This window comes from Lathamus discolor, chromosome 5 (assembly GCF_037157495.1).
Source record: "Lathamus discolor isolate bLatDis1 chromosome 5, bLatDis1.hap1, whole genome shotgun sequence".
NCBI lineage: Eukaryota > Metazoa > Chordata > Aves > Psittaciformes > Psittacidae > Lathamus > Lathamus discolor.
The window spans coordinates 73416524-73443191 of record NC_088888.1 but is presented as its reverse complement, the minus strand read 5'-3'; the positions used below and the strand labels follow the sequence as shown (position 1 = coordinate 73443191).

Below are 26668 nucleotides of genomic sequence, written 5' to 3'. Positions count from 1 at the left end.
AGACCAGACTGCTTATATCTGTCAAGACATATATATGTATTTTAATTATATACTTACATATATATGTCTATTATATATAGATTTATTTTATTTATACACACACATGCATACATATGTATATATAAATAAAACCCCATGTTTAATCAACAGATATATTTGCAGCAAACACCTACCAAAAGCTGTGCCTGGCAACTACCCAGGCTTGGGGTACAGCCTGCCTTGTGAGTACAGAGGGTGCCCGGGAGCACCTGATCACGCCAAGGGACCAATGTAGTGCTGGCAGGGGTCAATGGCAGGGGGCAGCATGAGTAACCAGATCAATTAGCAGCAAAGAAGATTTCCTCTATATTGCAGGAAAATGCTTGTTGGCATCTGGGAGCACTATGCCCAGGACAGGATGCCATGGGAGGTCGTGAAGCTCCCCAGGGTGGGAGAAGCATGACATGGTGCATGATGTACAGAGCCCCGACATGCCAGTACCATAAAATGGGTCAGAACACACCTTCTCCACTATAAAAACAGCACTCCAGCATGAAAACGTGCCAGAAACATCATGAAATCCAGACATGGCCATATCTTGCATCAAAATCCAGGAGGATAAAACCATCACGTCCTCAGGTATGGCCATGGCCCTTGGGAATTGGGTTTTGTACTGAGCGTTAGGAGTGTTCGGTAAGTCAGTGTTCAAAGGGATGTGACTTTGCCTCCAAAAATCCGATTTCCTTCTTAATTCAGCCAAGTTACCTGACCTTTCAGTGCAGATTTTTGAGATACGTTTTTCCCAGGCTGTGGTAGGCGGGTGACAGACATTTAATCACCAGAATCTGCATCATAAAATTTTACATTATTTACATCTGCCTACAGATGGCTGTAGGACAGGCTTCAAGAAATCTGTGCTAAAATTTCTGAAGCGTTCTGAAGAGCTCATAGCTAGCAAATAGGAAATTTGTGTGCAGGCGTTCCTGTGGTTTGGATTACCCTTTTTGCTTTTCCTGAACAAAGCACCTGAATGGCTGAATTCTGACCACTGGACAAGCAGCACAAATCAGGACAGTTTATTAGATGCAGAATACTGTTGATGGGATGTTATTTTTGCTGCTTTCAAAGGAAAACACACAGGGGTAAAACAAACGGAGAAATGTGAGCAGGGTGCGGAAATTGCTAGGAATCACCACCCGTCTCTGCTGGGATGCCAGCAACCCTGCCCCAGCATGTGCTCCAAGCCGCAGCCACGTCCCCAGTGCCTGAGCAAAGCCCCATCCATACTCTGCCATAAGCAACTGCTCAGGATAATAAACTGCGAGTCGCTCAGCAAAGAGCATAGCTTTTCCCTAATTCCTGTACTCCCTCATTATCATACACATGGTCTAACCTGCCCAGGATTAATTCCCAGGGGACCTGGAGAAATGTTTTTTATCTCAGCACATGCACCGTAACAGGACTTTTCAATCTGCTCTGTCAGAATAAGGAAGACCCCTTTTGCTTTGAATTTAAACATCAAATATGTATTATTTTTATGGAGATCATATTAATCAGTGTCCTTAGCTTTATAAAAGCTAAGTGATAAATGGAAGGAGGCCAGGAGAAGGCATACTTGTTTAGGAAATATACTGCACCCTGGAAAAAGCAAGGAGAATATGGTTGTTACAGCTGGGTCAGCCTGGTGCAACTGCTCTTTCTGACAGGGCTAATGAACAAGAGAAAGTTCGCTTCTCTCTATGGAATTGCTATAGCAAGGTAATTGTTACAAGCAGAGTTTGTATCAAAACAAGCCAGCCAGTGGGACGCACTCAAAAATTAAGTAAGCAATCATCAGCTTGCCCTGGCATCTACTTCTGCCAGCACGGATCTGCATTCACAATGGGTACAACCCTGGCCAACAACCTAACAGGTCATACATGTGTTTCCTACAATGCAGAGCACACATCATCTTTTAAAAGTCCGACTTATCTTGAGCACAAGACTACAGTTAAAAAGAAGTAAGGAAAACATGTATTTGATGACAGCTTCTATATCCTGGTTTTCAAGTTTATTTGGCCCTCAGACCTATTTTGCTGTTGGAAATGGAGACCTCTGATTATTTGCAGCTCAAGAAGTACCAAGACAAACTTGCTATGCACTTCTTGGAATGAGAGGGTTTTTTCTATTTATGTCCATTCAGTTTCTGGCTGTTTTTTTTCAAGACCTAAGAAAGATTCCACTCTTAAAGTTATTTCCTCTGAAAGAGTTTTTAATAGTGAATTTACAAGATGCCTAATGATAAAGCTTTTCAAGTATCATGAGAAAAGCCTGCAAAAATTTATGAATAAGGCTTCCAAACCTCATGGGAATGGTGCTAAGTAGGACTAATGAACAATGTGTTGCTTCTGCCTGCCTAGCTGTTAACAACTCTTAGTTTCAAGTTTTCCTCTCTTAAGACAAGTGCTAGAAACAAGCTTCAAAACAGACCCCAAACTGTCCTGCAGTCAGATGATTCCTGCTATTGCAGGTTTGATTAATAATTGCACCACATATTGTGAAGCTCACAATGAAATGGCAATGCCCTCCCTTTGTCGGAAAACAAAATCAAACCAACAACTTGTAAGGCTTATTTGACAGCAAATTCCATGACAACCCACCCTTTCTCCATTCCTTACTACCTTCACTACTATTTTTCCTGATACTAATTGCACAAGAAAATATTTTCCCCTCTCTTTAGAAAATGAATCCCCGCATGCATTAAACCCCCTGTCCCCCTCTGCAATGGATATTTCGTGTTTTAAATAATTCTTCTGGTGTCACTTAAGCAAATAAAGTAACTTAAGTGAAGGTGTATTTCTAATATAAGCTCTTCAATTCCAAGATACTCCTATATTTTCAGAAGTAGCATTACAAATCAGTTTCTAAAATTACCAACTGTGTAAGCATTCAAGAAAAACTGACCAGCAATGAGTGCTGAGGCCAGCTTCACTGCCCTGTGCTGATTAATTATTGAAATGCCTTGTATACATTTGTTAGTGCAGTGCATGAACAAGGGCAGGAACATGCACAGTGCCACACTGTGAACCGTGACTTTGTATTACCTCTGGCTCAGACCGCCTTTTGCCAAGCTGCTTTACCCCATCATCTTCAAGATGAAAACCTGCTAACCACAACGAGACCTGCTTTTATGTTAAAAACTAAAGCATTAAAATTGTGCTCAAGCCTTTTTCCAAACTTGGCAGCTCGGAGGTGTCCCACCCTCTGGACAGCACATCCATGTCATACTTACAATGGTCCAAAGAACTTCCACCTGCAGATTCACGCCAGAATGACGGTTAGAACCCCAAACGAGTTAAAAAGGATCGGACCTGTTTTCCCTCTCTAGAACAGCCCACTGATTCGGCGCCAGTCTTATGCTATGTGAGGTTTGAGAGGAGGATTTAGCCATGATGGGGGAACAAAACGTGTGCACAGAGCCACAGCCGCTCCCTGTCCTGGGAGGAAAAATCAAAGCACAGGACATGCACCAGGAACTACAAACCAAGACTGAGGAGAGAGTAAGGAGCCTGCAGCCTCCTCAATCCCCTTTGACCCTAGCAGATCTGTGCACAGCTTTCTCCACCCTCCTACAGCCAGGTGGAGCACATAATTCCACATGGGGGGCACTGGAGGTGGCAAAGAAGATACTACTGATGCTTAAAGGGCCTTTGGGGGCAGCAGGCTGAAAGGAGAAGCAGCAAGAGGGCTCCTTTCAGGGGAAGTATTCTGGAAACCCCAAAGAAGGAGGATAGGGGTTCTATGGTGAGAAAAATACTGGGATGCCTGCAGTCCTGCTGAGCAAATGGTGGCCTCCGAACTCAAGCAGAGCACATGTGTTTTCGACACATCACACCATGGTAAGTGTACACACGCTTACCCAGTTGTGGAGAAAAACAAAGTGTAGTTGGGGGGTGGGGTGAAGAAATCTATTTTAAGTACTTCTTGCTATGGCTTACTGTGGTAGCAGAACACTTAGAAAAGCCTTCAAAATGACAATCACCATCTTGGTTAAAAAAGCAAGTAACTATTTCAATAACAATTTATTCACCACCTAATGTCTGATGCTGAATTACAGCTTTTACAGTATTTTTCTAAAGTATGATGTTTACTGCCTCCACCTTGCCGCCCCAAGACCCTTTTTTTTTTCTTTTATTTTTTCTTTAAATAGAAAGGAATTTGAATAATGACTTACATGTAACTTTTCTAGGTTCTGTGCTGGCTAAAGTGTTCTCACGATGCAGGGAACAGGACCAGTGGAGAAAGTAAGAGGCTGCAGCAATCCATCAAGAAGTGGCCCTCCAAAGCTTTGTTGGGCAATGCTCTGGCAACTCAAGTCGATAGCAACCTAAAATAAAATAAAGGTAGGCATTAAAAAATTCAAGCACTGGATCTTCAGAAAACTTTTCTTTTTCCCTTCCCTTTCCTTTTTCCTTTCCTTTTTCCTTTTCTCTTTCCTTTTGTTTCCTCTTTCCTTCCCTTTCCCCTTTCCTTTCTTTTCCTTTTTCCATTCCCTTTCCTTTTTCCTTTCCTCTTCCCTTTTGTTTCCTCTTTCCTTCCCTTTCCCCTTTCCTTTCTTTTCCTTTGTCCATTCCTCTTTTCTTTCCTCTTTCCTTTCCTCTTTCCTTTTCCCTTTCCTTTCCTTTTTCTTCTTTCCTTTCCTCTTTCTTTTCCTTTCCTCTTTCCTCCCTTTCCTCTTTCCTTTCCTTTTTCATTTCCTCTTTCCTCTCCCCTTTCCTTTCCTTTTTCCTCTCCCTTTTCCTTTCCTCTCCCCTTTCCTTTCATTTCCTTTCCTTTTTCCTCTTTCCTTTCCTCTTCTTTTCCTTTCATCTTTCCTCTTTCCTTTTTCCTTTCCTCTTTCCTCTCCCCTTCCTCTTTCCTTTCCTTTTTCCTTTCCTCTTTCCTCTCCCCTTTCCTTTCCTCTCCCCTTTCCTTTCCTCTTTCCTCTCCCCTTTCCTTTCCTCTCCCCTTTCCTTTCCTCTTTCCTCTCCCCTTTCCTTTCCTCTTTCCTCTCCCCTTTCCTTTCCTTTCCTTTCCTTTCCTTTCCTTTCCTTTCCTTTCCTTTCCTTTCCTTTCCTTTCCTTTCCTTTCCTTTCCTTTCCTTTCCTTTCCTTTCCTTTCCTTTCCTTTCCTTTCCTTTCCTTTCCTTTCCTCCTTCTATCGGGGAGCTGCTCCTTTTTTTTTTTTAAACAACAGGAGGTCTTTATGTCAAATATGACAATTACATTATGCCATTATATACCTCCTCTTACATTTAAGCTGTAGAAACCTTACAACAAAGACTGTTTTCCTCGCATTCGTACAGCACCCAGACATATGAGGCCTCTGAGAACAATTACAGGAAAACTAACACTTCTGTGATTATTCTACTAGATCATACCACAGGTATGTGCATACTTATGAACACATACTAGGAAATTCTTTATGATGAGAGTGGTGAGGCCCTGGCACAGGCTGCCCAGAGAAGCTGTGGCTGCCCCATCCCTGGCAGTGTTCATGGCCAGGTTGGATGGGGCTTTGAGCAACCTGGGCTAGTGACCAGGTTAAAAGCTAGATCAGCTTTTAAGCTCAATCCAAACCATTCTGTGGTTCTATGAAACTGCACATCACTTCAGAAACGTGTTCCAACAAAACCGGCAAAATGATCGAACAGACTTTAAGTAACAACACTGGCTTTTGTCAACGCTTTGTTTTGATTTCAGCTAGGAATTTGAGTCAAGAACACCAAATTTGTTCCTTTGTTCCACTTTATTCTGGGGAGCTTCAGAAAGGAAACACCATCAGCATAGTTTCGTACCCCCAGGTCAATGCAATGTGCATATTATTCCTCCATCCACCCTAAGCAAAGCTGCCTGTCACGCCAATCTTTTTAAAAGAAAATTGGAGAGGGAAGAAAACATTAAGTTTGCTGTGTGTGCCCACAGCAAATTCATGGTGCTGCCACTGATGTGCAAGGGGTTTGGGGCTCAGTCCCTGGAAGGGAGTCACTCAGGGGCAGGGAGGGCCGGAAGAGGGTGACACCCCTCCCAGCACCCAGGTCCCAGCATCCCCAAACAGCCCAGATCTCACCCAATGACCAGTCCCAGCTGACTTGAAAAGGCATCCCCCTGTCTATCAATGAAGTGGTCACACTTTGAAGTGGTTGGGGAGGAGGGTGGGAAGGAAATACTTGTGGAAGGCGAAGTAATTCTTTTTAAGCTACAGGGGTTTTCAAGTTGGAGTTTTCAAGTTGCCAGTGCCCAACACTTTACTGTTTACCTGGGGAAAAGAAACACCTGAATGCTTAACTACTATTTACTTGAATAAAGTTGTGATTGGGAGTGGAAAGGGATATGATTTTCTTTTGAACAGAAGGGGACAGCAGTAGTACAAGCAGTGGCATTTATCTATCTTCCTAGGATTATTGCAAGGGCTGTGTTTGCAGAATGACCACAAACTAGATAAAGCTAGATAAAGGGGGGAGGTGAGGGGAAGTTAAAAATCCTACCGCTATTTTTCTGAAATCTGCAAAATTAACTCTTCAGTAAAAACTTCTGGTTTCTGAAGAAATGTCTGCTGACTTCATAAAAAGGTCAAAAAATAAATCAGAGCAGAGCAAATTGAAGAGGTTTGATTGTTGTTTTTTGTAAGCATGCTTATACGTTCAATGTTTTCTCAGGACTGATGCTACACCATTTTACTCCAAGCCTTCTAGAGAACTAGATCACTTATGTGAAGCAGGTTATTTCTTCTGGATGGCACTCTCCTAGATGATTTAGCAACAGATGCTCTAAATACTGCTACATTTAAGGATTACCTATATGGGTACTTGAAAAGAATCATGAGGCAATGCCAGGAATACAATGCTTGTGTGCAGTCAGTTTATGTCATTTCCTCCAACGGGGCATAATATTCATTGACAGACTGTTGAGAGGACCAAATATTTATGGTCACAAATATACATTATCTAAATTGCCTATAAAACTAAAAATATAAACTCCAGATCTGTTCAGTCATAAATCACTGGTAGAACAAAAATAACTATTGCTTTCTCAATGGCAAAAGGAATAAAACCAGAGAAGGCTCTGTGCTTTCAAGGACAAGTCAGTTTTCCGAGATAAAGTTGCACTTGCCACACCATATCAGAAAGAAAGGAGAATAAACAGAAGTGGAGAACAGGGAAACAAGAAAAGAAGCTGGGGACGGACACACACACACACACACACACACACACACACACACACACACACGCACACACTTCCAATGCCATGCTTTTCTGAGAAGGTGTGATTGATGTTCACTGCTGTAGAAATCATGAGGCTACATCCCAAACATTTCATTCCCTTCTGCAAATGTCTCACTTCGTGTATCACCCCATGTTCCCTAGATATTATTGCCCTACACAGGATGATCCAGCCAGCATCAGGTTTTACACATGATCTAAAACACGAAAGCAGGAATCTCTCTGCCCAGGGGTCAGCTTAGGGTAGAATGAAACCCAACTCCCCTGCCTACGCTCAACACGGGACCTTCTTCATGCTCTCCATTCAATAAAAGAACTTTCTGAAACAGGCAAATTGTTAAAAGCAAAACTGTTGCTGCAGCTGCAAACTTACACAGAATACATGAAAACTGAACTTATACAAAAAGAAGAGCCAACAATGGATCTACTGAAGAGGAGTTTCAGCATTTTAACATGCTGACCAGCCACATTTACAGCATGGGAAGAGCTGGATCCTAGGCAGGGGAAGACGCTCAGTCCACTCCAAGGCTTGCTCACATCAAGATCTCTGCTCTCAGCACAGACCTCCATATGTAGGCAACCAGTTACACGATCTGAGAAGCAACAGAACCACTGTTCTACACCAACTTGAAGACCCAGTTCCTGAAGTCATGGGGGGTGCCAGGAAACCTTATCTTTACTTTAAAAAGCATTTGCCTTCACAGCTGCAGAGAAAGCTAAAGAAATAACAATACTTCAAAACAGACATTGTGTTTTAAAACACTCACATTGTTTAACGACTTCTGCATATTTTTTTAATCAGGTTGCTTTTTCTCCTTTGTGAGGGCTTCCAGAACTGCATGGTGGCTCAAGTTAGCACTGAAGAATGCAAATGTAAAGGAAGATGCACCAGACACCACAACTGGCAGAAGGAAGCATGAAACTTAAAAGGTATGTACTTCACAAAAACACCTTCCAGCTTGGATTTATATTAAACAGAGGGTATGTTTCAAAGAGAGCTTTTGTTGTTAATGCAGAATAACAAGAGCTTTGACATATAAGACGAGGAAAGCTGGTAAGTTCTTCAGTTTGCAGTGAACAAACCAATAAAGATGATGAGAACCGCACAATGAACGCATTGGGTATTACTCCAATTCACATGAAATATACTTTCAGGCACATTAAACCATGCAATCATGCTCAAGAAAAACAGAGAAGTTGGGTGGACAATGAGGGAGACGAGTAACAAGTACACAGTGGGGTTTGAAAACACACTAATGTTTACAATGGGTGCCTAAAATCAGGGTAAGTAAAAGGAACACACATGACAAGATGAGGCCGTGAGCTTCTCACAGACGTGGACTGGAGAAAAAGTATGGAAGGAAAGCTGTGCACCAGTGAGCAGGGAGAAGTGAGCACTGATGTGCAAACAGAGCTGGTGTTTTCTGAAGCAACACCTCACTTGGTGGAGTGCAATGCTTCTTACACATATGTGCAGTGTCATTAGTCCCAGTGAAGTCAAGGATACAAGTCTGCTACATGCAATACCATCACAGGTTAGCAAATGTGTTTTCATTACATTTTGTGTGCTTTTGGGTGAAGCCGAAGAATATTTCTTTCTGGTTGAGACAGCTTCATTGGAACATTTATAGCTTGCAACTGCTTGAAGGATCGCTTGAGGCTGAGAAGGCATTTGCAGTGCTCTTGACATCTAGTGCAGGATCTCTCCCTGAAATCTCTAAATTAGACCCAGGATGTTATTGATACCTATGTCAGAAAAGATACATGGCCTGCTTCACTATTAGCGCATTTAATTTCCTCCTAATAACCTGCTCGGTTTTTCCAAAGAAGAACTCGTCCATCACTTCTCTTAAGCTCACGTGCACTGTTTGGCCAGAAGCAGCCAAAACCAGGAGTCTGAAGGGCACAGCAGCTTCTTCCCCGGTGCACAGAGGTGGGATGCAGAAGACCACCACAACCAGGGAGGTGCGGACCAGATGCAGGGAGGTACCCACCTAGGACCACAAGGCCTGGCTCTGTGGTACGTCCCTATCTGGTTGACTTGTGTCAACAGTCAGTGGAGATGAGACTAGGCCATTTCTTCAGATAATCAGCAGTCTGTCTAGAAACCATGACTGAAGTCATCAGGAGAAGCAGCAGGATAACTGCCGCTGACTGACTGAAGGGGAAGGCAGCTGCTGCCGCCCTGCGATGACCAGGGAAGTACTCCAGGGTCTGCAACTGGATTTTCCCCAGCTACACTTAACAGCACTAACTGGGCTTAAATGGAAAACCCGCAGAGCTGCTGAGGCATAGGCATGGGGGGAATTTTCCACCCCCTCTTGTCCTCTGGTTGAAGTCAACTCTGTGACACATCAACCATGCTGGGCTAGGAGAAGTGGGAGACTGTAGTTCAAGAACATCACCACAGGAACTTGCAAATCTCTTCACGTAAAATCTGAGTGACTTTATCATTGGAATATACTTGACTGAAAATCAAGATAAAATAGTTTATCTTGGTGGTATGACTCATGAAAGAATGGTTAGATGTAAGAGGAATGTTATCAAATGACATAGATGAGTGTGCCCCACGCAGTAAAACCAATACAAAGCAAAGTCACAGCCTAATCCTTTGTGTCAGATCTGACGAAAATTCACATATCTGGCTTATTTCTCCTTAAGGACTGGAAATTTTGATTAATACACAAACTGGAGAACATAAGATGGTTCAGGGATGAGGATGAAATTGCTGTTCCGGAGCCTGGCATCTCAGACGACAATACTGGACTAGCCAGCACTAGGTCTCTTGGGTAAGGACGCTTCCCAGGGCAGCACACAATGATGCAGCTCACTGGGTTCAGGCTCTCGGACTCCTGCCCAACACACGTGAACCACAGGAACGCATGTATGCCCTGCTGAAAGGATGTTCCCTCTTGGAACGATTATCACAGTGAGAGTTTTACTGCTGATCTCTTTTTAAAAATGCAAATCAAGAGAACAGTTAACAGAATGAAAGAACGGGCCACAGTCAACCACAAAAACTTTCCATAAGGTTCAGCATGTGGGAAACAGATAAGTAAATGCTGCGAAAGATGAACAATATTTAAGTATTAACACAAATGTTTGTTTTGGGAAGGTTTATCTGGCATCTCTACCGGTTTTCCTCCAAGCTCTAATACAAAAATAACTATGTCTAACTGCAACTGGGAGAGATGGCAGCAGCTCAATATTGCTCCCTTTTTTTCCTATGTACTCAGGAAAAAACCCTGACATTTTACAGCATCAGATAAACTAATTTTCAGGTGATTTCAGATCAGGGTGAAGTCAGTGATGCATATGCAAGTTCAGAAAGTTCAGTCAATGGTCCAATTTTCATCAGCCTGTGAAATAAGGGCATAAGCAAGCAATACAGAGCAGGTATTATCCTTTAGCTCATCTAAATGATGTATGCAACAGTTGCACGTTGGCTATGAAGAAGGAGCCCATTGATGGAGGTATGTGTCTACCATGAGCCTGCACAAGCTGTGGTGGGGCTGAGAGTTGGCCAGTGCTGCATCTCATGTGCAGGAGCTGCCTCTGAGCTTCTCCGTCTTCACCCTCACGCCAAGCAGGAGAAAGGTGAAAAACCTAAAAATGCTTTGTGTGTTATCTTCACTGCTTGTGACAAACAGAAGAAGAGAAAGGTGCAATCATGATGGGAAAGAGCTTCAAAAATATGTTCCCTGTTGGGCAAACTCAAGTCTGTTCAACAAGAAAAGCCAGAGAGGCCACGCACAGTAATGCTGAGAAAAAGGAAATGGTACTTCATTTTAGCCAAAGTCATAAATCTTACCAGAGAGCCTCTAACGGCAAAATGTCAAGCAGGGGAATTTTCATACACAGATAATTAGTTGAGCTGATATTGGGTTCACTGTGCTGTGCAGTGCCCTCTCAACCTGCAAAACACCACGCAAGGCTCTGGCTGCCTTGCTGTCCCTGGCTTCACCGGGAGGTATGTGGCTGAAACTGCCAGAAACCTTACTAAAAAAAGGTGGAGATGGGTATTTCTGCCCTACAGAAATCTCCCTGCGATGAACCCAGAAAGACTTTTTTGATGGGGAAAATACGTCACCTTTATCAAATCACACACACTGCCCCCCCCCCCCCCGCTACAGGGAAGATGGACCAACAGGACACCTCCCACCATTAGCACCCTTGTCTCCTGGAGTACAGACACCACGCGTAGATCCTGCAGAGCAGGCAGTTCAGTCAGGGAAAAAGGCTGACCCACCAAAGCAGAGAAAGAAAATGTGGTCGAGGAAATTCATCAGCCAGAAGCAGCTGCGGAGCTGCCTCACAAGGACTAAAGTCAACCGGGTGTTCCCACCACCTGCGCTTGGAACAAGGCAACCCAACCCGCAGTGCTCATTCCTCGACATCTTGCTCTATTTCGGAGCACAGCCAGCTACTTCCAGTAGCTACAGACGTGAGCAAAGGCTGCATGGCATCTAATAATCAGACCGCAGTTCCAGTCACAGAAAAGCCGCTTTTCGGTTTCTAGATGAGAGGGTATCCAGGGCACATATGACGCAGCGCACGGGGCACATTAGGTGCTGGCAAGCACCCCCAACACTTCTGATGCTACCTTAGAAGGGACTGATTTGGTCTAGAGGAGGAGGTCTGGAAGGCTTCATCCCCAAAAGATGCCTGAGTTAGAGAATGACCCAGACAGGACAGCAGCTTGCTGCTCTACGACTGGCCAAGAGATGCCTCAGTGAGCAAGGAGAGCCCATCCCATTTGCATTGTGGGGATATAAAGTCCTCACAGACTGTCCTGGTGCTCCTAACTACTTTCTGCCCTTCTATTCTCTTTTTCATCCCCAACCCAGTGCAAAGGCAGATACACTGCATTGCTCAGCTGCACTCCTGTGCTGCTCCAGAAGAGCTGGAGGTAGGTTGAGGTTACAGGGTGGACGAGCTCCACCACCCCCTCAAGCTTCATCTGCACAAGGTTAAGCAGCAGCTCCCCTGTCCAAGGCTCAGTTATCTTACTACCATATGTTAAACTGAATGACCAATCTGTATTTACTGCACCAAACTACAATTATGGGAGGGCTTTTTCAATCATTAAGCCTAATGGTATGCAGCTGTCACAGAAATCTTTGAACACATCGCTGGCTTTCTTTGAGCTGATTAACCAGATAAGGAACTGTAGCCAAAAGACATGAAAGGATGGGTCCAAATTTCAAGCTCTCAGCTGAGCAAAGAATTTAATTCAAAGGACTGTACAAAATGGGGTGTGTGAGCTTCACAACACAAATGAAGGGTTTTGTTTACTACTGATATAAACAGGTGAAAAACCTTCTGTTGCTCAGTTTAAAAACCAACGCACACCAGCCTCAAAGTGGTGCTGATGAGTACTACAGCTGCCACACCAATCTCTGTGGATGCCAGTATTTGTGCCGTTTTTTCCTCTGAATTGGAACTGAGGGAGAACCCGCCAATTAACTTTACACTGAAGAAACCCTGTGATGCTGAAGAGCTCCAAACCACAGCCCCTTTGCCCGAACTGCTTCTGTTCAGTGCGTTTCAGTGTTGGGGTTTTTTAATTCAAGACAGCTCTGTGCATTTGCTTTTATTTCTAGCATAATGTTTACTATTCCAATCAGAACATTCTGTAATCTTGTCTAAATGTTTTACTATTAATTGCTGCACCCCGCACCCCACCCTTAATAATTATCCTCAGGAGAGGTAAACATTTCAACATGACTTACTTTAGTTAAAGCCATGAATATGCATTATTTATTTATTTAGGTAAACCGTAATTAAGAAAAATCACCCAAACTGTCTTATCTTTCAAACAAGCACTACTCCACCACACTTGCCATGGGAATTGTAAGTCCCTTAAACACCTACATTACTTTGCACGCCTCCACGGTGATTTACATCTGTGGGCCTCAGACCATGTAGCAGCTGCCAGGAAAGCAGTCCCTACATTGTCCAAGGCCGTGCAATGAGCCTAAAGCATTGACTCACTTGCAAGTATAAGCAGCAGGTATCCAGACTCCAACAGAGAAGAAAGCAGCAACACCGGGTACAGGATGAGGACCAGAATGCCGCTGTCACCCAATATGCTGATTTTTGAGGTTTGTTTTCAACAAGACCACCTCTATTAGCATCAAAACACTCATGACCCTCCCTATGCTTTCATTCCAGAGTCTATGGGGCTATGTCCTTACAAACCAAGGGGCTGTCACCACCACAGCCTCTCCATGCTAAGCTGGGGAGCAGCCAGCCCAAATTAATGAGTGTTTGGTGCCAGAACAGTCATATAGCCCCATGTGCTGTATAAATATCAAACCTATGCACTGGGTAATAAGCAGCTGAGTGATGCCACTCGATTCTCCTGGACTTCCTCCTCAGTATTATCAACCTCAAATATTACAGCATCCCGTCGTGCCTAATACTTCCACCAGCTTCTACCACACGCCGTGACAGAATCAGGCAGCGCCACAGACAATGAAGCTACCTACAGGTAACTCATTTTTTTAAACCAAAAAATGAAGACACGTCAAGACGGTCCTGACATGGCTGATCATCCAACCTAAGGATCACACCGGCACTGCAAGAGGGGCATCGAAATGTCTCACAAAGACAAAGGGATTTTCGGAGAATTAGAATTGTTAAGTAAATAGATAAAACTGCGGTCTGGCTTTGTTTCAGTTTTCAGAGCTAATTTCCGGCCACCGTTCAGAGAAATGCTTTGCATTTCCATTTCTGACTCACCCGTTTTAACAAGCACGCTCGCTGGAATTACTAAGCATGGGATCTGATGAAAACATTTTGCTTTCTGAATCAGAGTGCTTTCCAATTTTGTTGATGTGAATTTATCTACCAATTTAACGCGGTGACTGACAAGACCGGTGCTGTGCGGGTACAGTCCCGGAGCGCGATGCAATGGGTAAGAGGACTCTCCCACCTGGTGTCCCACCGAGGTACACGGATGCCTCCCAGATTCTGGACAGCTTCTCAGAACATGCTGACACTGGTCTCTCGCATCCCGATCACAGAACGATGCACGCTCCCAGAGACATGTTTAAACATCAGGTATGAATGAAAAGCATTCCTGAAAAGAATGTTATGAAACCGAAAATCGGAGATCGCCGCAGTGCTGTGCCTAAGTTGAGTCATCAGTTCCCTTTACAGCCTAATAATTGACACTGCCTTGATCAGAATGACTGATCCGAATGTTGCTTTGTGTTTGTGGTTTTTCTGTTGGTCTTTTTTTTTCTTGTTGTTGTTTAAAAAAATAGATTTCTTATGTAAACAAGCTGCCTGTCATCTCGCGGGAGTGTTTGTATTTGCCAGATCACGGGAAACATCTGTCAAAACCAGATTTTGCTCTCCTCAGACAACTCGGTACAGTCTGAATCAGACAGTACTGCAAAGAAACTAAACCCAGGTCTTGTTACGGAAAAAATACACTGCCAACTCTCAGTGGAAGCACTGATTTTATTGCATTTTCTTGGAATTAAATGCTGCGAAGGTTATTAGAAGAATTCCCTCCTTCCCCTGAGGGATCTCTCCCCCAGAGGAAATCCTTGGAATTTAAAAGCTGCTTTTCTCCCCTCTTCCTGCGCTTTTCCAAAATGAAGTACCTTCTAGGAAGAGACAGATAGGAGAAGAAACAGGGTTCAGTGAAACTTAAAGAGCATGCCGATTTCCCACCTTTCGACACTGGTACTCGGATAACGGTGTGATTTCCCTCCTGATGCTTTCAACAAACAAACGCTCCCACACGTCTGCATTCTTCAGGTCACACCTCCCCAGAACGACTCATTAAGTATTTTCACATCTTCTAAACAGGGAAAGATCAAGTGAGGCTGCAATTGCCTCTAGTGGTGTTTTCTGAGGAAAAGGTGACACAAAAGAGGGTGGTTGCTACTACCAGAATAAGGGTGACGCTACACAGCCGTACTGCGGGTCTTCTGCCAGGGAATCTGCCCTGCAATAGCAACATCATTAGGAGAGGGGAAAAAAAATAAAAATCAAAGGGAGATACAGGTTAAGAGTTGGACAGAAAGAAGATTAGGCTATGCAATTAGCATGAGAATGGAGAGGAGATGACAACAGCAACCAGCACCAGGCTCAGTGGTACCACCCGGGCCTGGGGCTGTTAAATGGACCCGTACAGTTACAGATTAAGGGGTCAGTATTTGAAACATTTAACAGTGAATACATGGTCTTATTACAAGTATGCCCCTGGATGGGTGAGAAATGCATGGCCATGTCTACATCAGCCTTTTTCTAGACCAAAACTGCCAGTACTGTGGAGCTGATGTTATGCCCAAGTTTTGGTTCTGCCTGGCGGTAATGCCAGCCTGACACTACAGACTGAGTGCCCAGGAGCAGCTGGAGTACACCCACAGTGTTGCTGGAAGCACAACTCTCAGCTTATACCAGTAACTCATGGATTATACAGCATGCTAACACAATGCTTAAAAACAAGGCATGAAGATAAGAAAACCTCACTATACTTTGGAGAAGATGGAGAAGGACTCATCTAAACACTGAATACTGACAGCGATACAATGGCAGAATTTAAAACAAGACGACAGACAAACTCCAGTGCGGTGGAGGAGAAGAAATGATAAAACAAGTGGCATAAGGAAGAAAATTATTGCTGCTGAAGATGACATTGGATTTTATTTCCCTGAGGTAGGCAGCTGGACATGAAACTAATACTTACAAGTATTTGCAAAACATTGTACTGTGTCTCCTTCAAATGGGGCGGAAGTGGATTTAAAGTCTTGCTTTTCAGTGACAGAAGTCTTCACGTAAGCAATTTACACAGCTCTTTTGAAATCAGAAACAGCCGCAGACCTACACTTACAAACCAAACCTATGACAATACTAAACAAGATGCAATCTCAACTGTGCTTTAGAAATTAAGTACAAAAGCATATAGCATGGAATGCAATGTGTATCATCAACTCTGCAATATTTTGGAGAGGTTCTCGTATTTTTCCGAACAACATTTTCACCTGCTTCAGCTATTTAAGGGAGTCATGGACAGCCACACTGCCAAAGTGTGAGGAAAAAGACTATTTTGGCCAGAGTTGAGAAGTGACTGCACCTCGTTAGCACTGGTTTTATCTGCCTAACCTACAGTAACACATACTTTCAACTGTGACTTTGATAAACTCTTTGAAGTTTTATTATTCCAAGGTACAAGGCTGGCAACACCAAGACAGAGGAAGCAGAGAAAAACTGAATATGAATTAAAAGCACTTTGCACTCTCAAGCCAGCAAGCAAAAGAATCATATTTGGCTTCATGAGAGCATTGCCAATACTAACAAACCATTTGCCGTCTGGAGTTGCACACCAGCAGGTCATGTACAAAATGTACATTAGTGCTTTAGGTGCAAGCTAATTGAGCAAAATTTGAAGTGCCACTTGTAATTGCTTTTTATTTTGCACAAACTCTTGAATGCCATGATGAAAAAAGGTATGGGAAAGAAAGCAAAACAGGGTTCATCACATCATAAAGAAAGTTAACTAAACCAGCAAAGACTGTATTTTAACTGTTTATCTAGTTCTCCATAACAGGTCAACTCAAACAGAAAACTTGGGCACTACATGAATCTATTCTTCAGCTTCATGCCAGATGAAAACAGAAGTTTAATATCAGTATTGTCACCATCCCAGTTAACTATCATCCAAAGCAGTAGTAAGAACCAGCACGCACTAGGCCAAAATCAAAGCCAACAATAACCAGAAAAAAGAACTATTTTCTTAGCAAGCTCCCTCCTCTGCTTTTAAACTGTGGTTATTCCAGCTTCAGGGATGGCTGGCATGATCCACACTCACTGCTTGGTCCTGTAAGAAATGGGTTCTCTGCACCTAGTTAATTACAGTTTAATTTTGCCATGTCAAAGAGCCTTTCTCTCCAATTCTCATGGCTTTTGTTTTTTTTTTGCTTTGTTTTGCTTTTAACCCATACCACAACACCTGCCTGTTCTGCCTTGATTTTCTTGTTTTATTCATCTCTGTAGTCCTGGCATTTGTTTAAAATGATGTAAAAAATAGGCAGTTACATCAAGAATGATTAGCACAGCACATGCTGTACCAAGGATGTTATATATTTTACTGCCTATGAAGTTAGTGTACCAAAACCAGCCAAAGCTGTTAGTTTGATCTGAAAGTGTATTCTTCCTTTCCTACTTGCAACAGGATAATTAATACTTGGAAGAAATAACTGAGAAAATAATAATGGTGGTAGGTGAGCAATCCTAATGACATAAGCTCATGCTTGGGTCAAGGGCTGTGGTCTGGGATTTATCTCCTTGAAGAAAGAAAAACAAGGTGTGTGCCGCAGTGTGTGACATGGACACTTGCCACACCGCCTTGTTCAGCACCATCCCAACTCACTTATTACCTGTGCCAGTGTTCCTCATTGCACTGAAAAAGTCTATGCTATTTCCTGAAGCTCTGCAAGCAAAAAATTGAATCTGATGCTTTCCTACTTGTTAAAGTGGCTGATGAAAAACCCATTAAGGAATACCTGGGCAAATAGGCTCTCCAAAATCATACCACACAGTTATAAAAGCCAATCCGCAATGGCCGGCAAATGTTTCCATGTAGAAACTGGCTTAACCCAGCTTCCTATTTGGTAAATAATACGAGGAAACTATGAATAAATATTTGTTTTCCCATATTTATTTCTACAGTGGGTGAGGTAAGACAAAAGGATGTTTAGGCACTGAACTGATTTCAGGTTTTGTTCTCTGCGCACAATTTGGCCTGCAATGTTATAGGGCTTTTAATCTCATATACCCTATGGATCCTATTATTATCACCATCATAATGAAACCAGACGCAGCCTACTTCCTGTTCCCCCAGCCTGACACGGGCAGAGCATGCCGAAATGACAGTCACTCATGTAAAACTGACTGAAGAAGGCTACCCATCATTTCAGCTGCTTGGCTTCACCTCCCCATGCCAGACAGTGCCATCTCAAGCTGTTCCTCCCAATGTGCAGAGCAAGCAGATATCAGGAGATATCCAATTCAGCTTGTCCACAGGAAAGGCGGAAAACAGTCCCTGGGTGTTTCTATGATTCCTGTTGCTCTCAGCACAATTAGATTTTATTGAACCATAATCCTAGGTAAGTATATTGAATCTTACAGCCAAAGTCAATTACACCGCGTTAAACAGCCTTCCTGATTTGCAGGAGGAAAATCACTTCTTCAGTATAAAACTAAATTAGCTCAATAACTCGTTACATGTAGGGTTGAAACAGCAACTGAGTGGTTGCTGAATTTTCAGTTACCAGTCCTTTAGAAATGTAAGCAGACTGAATTCCCAGTTTTACCAGCTGGGAAAAAGTATAATCATTGCAAGCAGAGAGGAAACATCCAGTGTCAGCAGCACCATGTTTCAAAACATCCTGTGGCAGTGGACTCCGAGCTAACCAGCCTTGGAAGGGAAGAGACATCGCTTTTGCTGCAATTGAAAGTTGTCATGCTTAGAGGTTTGGGATAGATGCAACAGTCAACCTAGAGCGGCACTGTGTCTCTTCAAGTGAGAAGCAGGCTGGAGAAGAGCATTACTAATGTTTGGAGAAGAAAAAAGAGCTTATAGGGCTCCACACTCTCTTCCCAGAGAAAAGTATTTCCTGTAAGGGGTGACAAAAATTTAACTCCCAACCCACAGGAGATAAAAGGACAACTCAAAAGGCATGTCACCTGCCAGTTCTGATTGCTTACTCAGAATTTGCATCAGCGCTGGGTGAGATTCATGTAAAAATCACTTAAATGAGTATCTGCATAGCAGGGGCTGAGTGAAGGAGCAGAGGGGCTGAAGGCCACCCTCAGCAAGTGCAGCAACACTGTGCCAGTGCACACCTTGACAAGAGGCTGGGAAGGTGGTGGCCCACTCCCTACTACCACCTTCCTCAACTGCTAGTGCCATCTCTGGTAACCCTCTGACCAGCCCAAGCACTTTTTGGTTTATTTCTTACACACAACTTTATTTAAATGTCAAGAGATCTCCACGTAACTCGGGAGATGACAGAAGCTGCATTTCTGATCCCGCTGGGTTTGTGTGGGTCGTGTGTGTTGAGCAGACACGAATGACTCAAAGCCGTAAGCAGACAGACTGAGAGCAAGGCGAGAGACAGGGAATACTTCAAATGCCTGCTGCTGCACCAGGGCAACCAAACTCCAGGAGAAATAGGCCTGAAAGACTTGGAAAGAAAAAACCCAACCCTTTAGATCTGGAAATCATTTCCTCCACTCTCGAACACTGAAATGCAAGCAGCATGGGTGATTATCCCCTGTGAGGAAAAGCATCCCTCTCACTGTAGTCCCTGGGGTGGCTCTCCCAGTCACAACATCCATGTCTTTCAGCAGCATCAGTAGACTTCAACTTCACAATGGATGGGAGGAGGATCATCTCCGCTGTACAAAGGAGGAAGTTGGTCATGGGGCAGATGAAGGAGGTTGCCTGAAAACGCACAGGAAACCTGTGACTGAGGTGGGGAACTGAACCCAGACCATGAGTTCCAGTTGGATGCCCAGTCCAAGCTGGGTGGCTCACAGATCACCCCTTCTACTGGGGCTTTGAAATTTAAGTTTGGTGGGGATTTTAAATGAATGTGGGTTGTTTTAATTTGTCTAGCCACTACGTTTCATTTCACTCACACTTCTGCTTTGTGGAAACTTTTTATTCTGCTTCTTTTTTGTTTATTGTCACTGCTGAACATTAAAAAGAATTTAACCTTCACGATTCGGTCTTCTCACCTCCAACGTCAGCCTCCCTCTAGCTCTCAGTGTTAAGTATCCTTTGTTTGTGCACCCTGCACTCACGACTATGGATTCATCAAAGCACAGCAGTGATATTTAGTAGGAGACGTCTTATTCACAGCTTCAAAGAATTACAGCAACTGCTTATGCAAACATCAGCCTTGTGAGGCAGCAGAGCAGATCGGGTGGGAAAACCAGAGAAAGGAGATGCACAAAAAAGGTAAGTTCTGAAGTAAATGGTCTGATACTGCTATGCCTCACGTCAAAATGAGCAATCGGCTGAAGAACAGCTACCAGTAAGCCACCACATCAGAGAGCCCAGAATGTTTTACCGGCTCAGCTAATGAATCACTGGGCAAACCTTAGCAATGTGCTCACAGCCAGGGTAGACTTCACAGCACGTGAGAACATTGTCTCTTCCACTATCATAATGATCTGTGGCTTAATTGGTATTTGAAAACATCTTAAGATCTTCCAGTGAAAGGTGTGTAATACGTATTTCTAAGGCAAAATTCTGTGGTATTATATTATTTGCAAGGAGGTGCAACATGTCAAACTATTACTTCATAAATCTCTGGTAACCCTCTGACCAGCCTGGCTGAATCCCTTACAGAAGATCTCAAGATCTTGAGAGGCTTTCCCTCTCTTCAATAGCTAATTTCCACCTGTGTAATAACTAATGCAGTGAGAAAGAAAACACTGCAAACCACAAGCTATCAGAAGTGCCCAATACGCTATTTTCAGCTTATCTGGATGCAGCCCAAACTATCCACAGCTAACCACGGTACATCAGAGGATTGTCATCATTCCACTTCCACCACAGGCTTTCAGTAACTTGTGCCCACTGTGCATCCAAGGCTGTCAAGCCTTGCAAAATAACATAAGACTTTTACTCAAAGCAGCTGAGCAGCTGCAAAAACAACCCTCTGAAAATATTGCTCGTCCCACTCGGCAGCTGGAAATACAGTTATTGACTGAAAAATTCGATGTTTGATAGTACTTACTAGCTGGGGAAAAAACTATTTGTGAATCATAATTAACATTTATTTAACTATTTAAAAGCACGCATCTACTGTTTCAGACTTCACAGAGAGCCAATATGCGGCCTTCTGGCACCATTAAACAGACTAATACAGTTAAATTGGAAGGATATGAGGCAGAAAGCCATGCTGGAACAGTGAATCCTTCTAGGAACTAGTATAATAGAAATTGTCTCAGTAGCGCGTGCCCCGCAACACCAGGTCCAACCCTGCTCTACCACGTAAGTAGCAACTACCAGAGCAAAGCTCCTGGTGCCACAGTGCCCCAAACACCATGACATAAACTGGATTGAAATCCAGCACTAATAGCAATGAAGCAAGCAGTTCCCCTTGAAACAATCGCAAGGCTTACGGGCAACTCTGCAGCAATGCCAGACCAGGACAGCCAGCAGTGGGGCACCACATGAGAAAGGACCAGAAGCACTCGTCACGCCTGGGGGAGCCAGGCTCCTGCCTCCTGCACCGAAAGCATGACCAGCAGGACTAGGGATGTGATCACTGTCCTGTACTTGGCACTGGTGAGGTCACAGCTAGAATACTGCGTTCATTTCTGGGCCCCACACTGCAAGAAAGACGTTGTGGTGCGGAAGCATGTTGAGAGAAGAGCAATGAAGGTGGTAAAGGGTCTGAAGCACAAGTCTGATAAGGAACAGCTGAGGGAACTGGTGATGGGGTTAGCATATATATATATATATATGTGTGTGTGTTTTTTAAGCTAGTTTATGTACAGCCAATGTAACTTATAGGGAATATTCTGCAAGGTGCCAAGGAGTGTGAGCAGCTTGTAAAATATGCTTAACTGTGTGATTTGAGCCCTAAGTCACTAACTCTCCCACCCTTGCTCTCTGAAGAGACTGTATTATCAGTGGCCACTTCAAGGGAAATGCTCTTAAGTTCTAAATACTTCTTGTATCATACTTCTTATAGCTCACATCATCAGCAAAAGAAAACTGATGGCAATATAGAAAGAAATAAAAGTTAAAAAATTTCAGGTCACAAACATCCTCGAATGGATCATGCTTTCAAAAGAAACTGTATAAATGACATGATAAGGTTTTCTTGGTGTACATCTCCAAGTTTTCCAGGATGATGTTACTCATTTTAAGAGTAAACATGTTCTTACATGCCATACTCAATGCAGTTGGCTTGTAACCTGAAATGTGGTCTTTTTCATCAACACTCAGTCATCATGGAGACAGATGCAGCTGACCAAAGTCACTGCCATTCACAGCGTAGTGAAGTCCCTAGCTATACCCACAGCCTGACCAATGACACCAACTAGTGCTTTTTTTGGCCCAGTTAGGGCAGCTATTCACAGACTATTTCGAATTGAGTTAGGCAGATCATAGTTTATGAAAATCTCCACAAAGTATTTACCCTAGCAGGGCTATATCAGCATGGCTAAAAGGCTGAAGTGCAAAAATGCAGGCTGGGATGAACCCTCAGAAACCATGCATGGCACAGAGTGAATGACAAAAGAGATCAATGCGTATTTTGCCAGTTTCTGTTCTAGGCTTACATGTAGCCACCTGTTCTCAGAAGTGTTCGGGTACTGTGCTGGGGAGTTTTAGAGCAAGTCAGCAAAGAGCCTGTAAAGTGCTTTAGCTCTATGCTATGGGAATGCTCATGTTCCCACATGCATTGCTACTGTCTACTAGATGTTGAGTAAAACGATGAAATTATAAAGAATGACCAAAATGTCTAAAGAACACCCCAAAACTGAAGAACCCATTTGACGCTGCTTTTGCAAAAATACTTACTTACAACACAGTCCTGGAAGAGATTTCCAAGCAAGCCAGCTGCTGCTCTAGACAGTTTACTGGATGGTGTGGCTCAGATCTTTCATACAAGCAGCACCTACAGTTATATCTAGAAAAGGAAATAAAATCAAAATTCTTTGTGAGCAAATATGCAAACAAAGTCATCTTTCTTTTTAAAACCATAACCAGCTTAAAACTAGCTTTAGCAAGACTTGATACCAGTTCTCATGCCAAGCTTCACGTGTGCTGCCCACTTACAGGAACAAGCTCCAAGGCACAGTCAAAGCCTACCCAGGGTGATGAAGTTGAGAGTGACTGTGCTTGGGTAAAAAGCCCCATGCCGAGCATATCAAAGCAGCAAACAAATGCACGCAGCTGTTTTTCTCATCTAGTTCTACTTTAAAACACTTGCAGGAAACGCAAGACAAAATACTGGTGTTGGTGCCAAAAAATGTAGGTGATTTCAGCAAGGCCAGGAATTCCAGGCACCAACTTCTTTTTTCTCCCTCTTGAGTGGGTGTTCACTTGTAAGTTGTAGACATGTTAGCAATTGAACAACTGAGTGAATTAATGTTCAACTTAACAGTCATTGTTAGGTTGGGAGGTTATTACTGCTTGTTCTGCTAAAGTGACAGGTTAAAATAGGTGTGTATCTGAAAAGCTGTTTTCTACAATACATATTCTCTGGCGTTTTGTACCAAATAATTTCCTTCCATCGTGTCAACTCCCTTTGTATGAACCGTCACTGTCAGTCCCACCACAGCAGCTGGGATGGGCAAGGAGAAACAGCCAGGGGACAAGCGGGGAACATAGAGCACTCAGCCCCCATCATTTCTCTTTGGGCTGCCATCTTATATTTTTCCCCAGACATTTTAAGCCATTTACGCAAGACTTCTCAACAAAGGAGCATGCTCGCATTTGCCGGACATGTTCTGCTTTTAAAGCAAACAAGCAAGCAAGCAAAGGCAAAACCCAGGGGTAAAAGAGAGAGCTCTACTTCACCTACCTATGAGCCTGAGAAACCTGTTTGCTATCAGGCACTACTTGGTGCATGGGATGGAAGGTTGTGGTTTCCCAACTTTGCGGGTGATTATATTATTAGTGGAAACCCCAAATTCTCAACGTTGAGCTGACTGGTATGGAGGTGGAAAAAAATACCACATGTTGAGCTTTTGCAGACTCAGATCCATTTTGTACTAGTAAACGAGCTGTTATCCTTCCCTCCTTCGCTTTGTTTTTTTCTTTCAGGGTAGCTCACAAGCTGCTACAACTCACACTGTACTAAGAGCTGTTCACACCGCACAAAGTGTTTACCACTCACAACTGATGCTAAAAATTAATTTACAGCACCGCTACACCAAGCTTTGACAAATTGTCATGTGTTGACACAGTCATAAGTTGTTGGTTTAAAAAAGTAACACTTCCCTCTTCTGCCACCTCATGTTTGAGACCAGGGATGGGCACATTATGCAAAGTTTGAAGGTTTGTAAGCGTCGCAAATGTTTGGGCTTCACAAAACAAGCTTGGTTGTGAAAGTTTTTTCTCTTACAGTTAGGCGTGTGTTTATTGCCAAAAAGACTCTAGTAAGGGAAAAAAAATTCCTTTCCCATCTACCAAGATCTGTGTGTTGTGCAAAACTAGCAGAAGAGGCTGTAAAATAAATAACCTCGCATGATACTTGCTCTAGATAAGATCAGGCCCTGCATCAACTACTCAGAGCTGCAGACACCAGCCTCCTACTGTAGAAAAGAAAGGGAAAAAATATAGCTGCAAGTAAGAGTTTTAATTGTTCTCAGCTGTCACACAATGTTATCTTAAGCAAGCGCATTTATTTCTCGATTCTTCTGTATAGCTCTGTATGGGAGGGGTGGGGGAAAGCTGCAGCATTCATCAGAGAAGGTCTAAATTGACTTCCACGCACTCCAGATAGTAAGCGCTAGTCAGCGCTCATGCACACGAGTGGCAGCTCTTAAATTTTAACTCCTCCTCTTCTTCCTCAGGCCAGGATAATCTGTCTAGTTTAAGCCTGCAATCGGTAATGGGCACAAAGGTGTTGTCAGCTGAAATGAGCAGTGTTTCAGTGGTGATGCTAACATAAAACGTTAGCCCCACGCTAGCCTACATCAAGGTAAAGAAACAAAGCCTAGGACAGAGAGAAACAAGGCATCAGGAGATAACCAAGGCATCCATTTGGCTGAGGTGTCGACACCTTCAAGTCATCTTTGTTTTTCTTATCTTCTAAGGTTTAAATTCCTCTGCACTTCTGCAGAGACACCCATGTAAGCCACGCACTGCCATCCAGCAACCAAACCAAGTGGTCAGTAGGTTTTATCTCCAGTGTTGTTGATGGTCAGGACGGGAAGACTGCCAATGCAAGAGAGAAAGGGAGTCAGGCTTGGCAAGACCCCAAGCAGAAACTGAAGCGCTAACAATAGTCCTGGGCAGCAAAGCATAGTACTGCAAAATGAGTACCTCAGAGCCTGCCAAACAGGCTTCATGAGGGGCACTTAAAAGTCACTACTTCATGTTGTGCACCAGTGATCTGGACCTCAGTGCTCCAATACCTCTCCCTAAGCTCTACCACCTCTCAGTGCACACACCATGCAAGAATCAGAGGAAATTCATTCAGTAAATTGGCAATAAAAGGCATTGATTTTCTCCCCCTCTTACACTTGTACAAAGAATCATAGAACAGTTAGGGTTGGAAAGGACCTTAACATCATCTAGTTCCAAACCCCCTGCCATGGACAGGGACACCTCACACTAAACCATGTCACTCAAGGCTCTGTCCAGCCTGGCCTTGAACACAACCAGGGATGGAGCATTCACAGCTTCCCTGGGCAACCCATTCCAGTGCCTCACCACCCTCACAGTAAAGAACTTCTTCCTTATATCCAATCTAAACTTCCCCTGTTTAAGTTTTAACCCGCTACCCCTTGTCCTGTCACTACAGTCCCTGATGAAGAGTCCCTCCTCAGCATCCTTATAGACCCCCTTCAGATACTGGAAAGCTGCTATGAGGACCCCACGCAGCCTTCTCTTCTCCAGGCTGAACAGCCCCAACTTCCTCAGCCTGTCTTCATACGGGAGGTGCTCCAGTCCCCTGATCATCCTCGTGGCCCTCCTCTGGACTTGTTCCAGCAGTTCCATGTCCTTTTTATGTTGAGGGCACCAGAACTGCACACAATACTCCAGGTGAGGTCTCACAAGAGCAGAGTAGAGGGGCAGGATCACCTCCTTCGACCTGCTGGTCACGCTCCTTTCGATGCAGCCCAGGATACAGTTGGCTTTCTGGGCTGCGAGCACACACTAGAGCTCCTAATGAAACAGAGCTCCTGCAGAACACGAAATTTCATAAAGACTCTTCACTTACTTGCACCTCTCACACCCTGTACAGAATTTCTTCATGATCTGAGATGTTACTGTGACAAATGACATACATTACTCTCTGACAGATCTAATGGAAGCAGAGGACATTTACATCATTATAGTTTGGACAGACATTACCTTGTGCTGGTGACTGGAATGATATCATCCATGCTTACTTAGCTTAGATTGCTGTACAGTTAGAAAAACACTCCAGTAGCAAGTCCTACCTCCCTCCCCCAAAGGAACAAAAAATGTATAAATATTTTCAGTGCATCACATGAAATGCATTATTTCACTGGATTCAGTCCAAGAGTTGATAAGGTTGAAAGAAAGACTGTTCAACTATTAAGTCAAAAACCTCAGCTGTGTTAATTACCAAGAAGGTAACACTAAATTTCCTTCACCTTGGAGGAAAACTAGTTAACTTTTACCATAAGTGATCACAACCACCCAAGTGCATTTTTACTTCTTTGTTCTATAGAAGGAAACACAATGGACTTAATCTTCCTGAATTC

At 43.5% G+C, this 26668-nt stretch overlaps 1 protein-coding gene across 7 annotated transcripts in view; it reads right to left on the bottom strand.

Annotated features, from left to right (window-relative positions):
• Positions 1–26668, bottom strand: part of BACH2 (BTB domain and CNC homolog 2) — a 188567-nt gene that overhangs the window by 77610 nt on the left and 84289 nt on the right. For 4 of the 7 annotated variants that reach the window (XM_065681224.1, XM_065681226.1, XM_065681227.1 and 1 more), the window contains 2 exons: positions 22785–22893; positions 4193–4345 (listed from right to left, as the gene is read on the bottom strand). The gene's annotated coding sequence lies outside the window, so the exon portion shown is untranslated. Of the gene's footprint in view, positions 1–4192; positions 4346–14156; positions 14274–22784; positions 22894–26668 lie in introns of those variants that run through there. The other 3 variants (XM_065681225.1, XM_065681229.1, XM_065681231.1) reach the window with 3 other exon arrangements.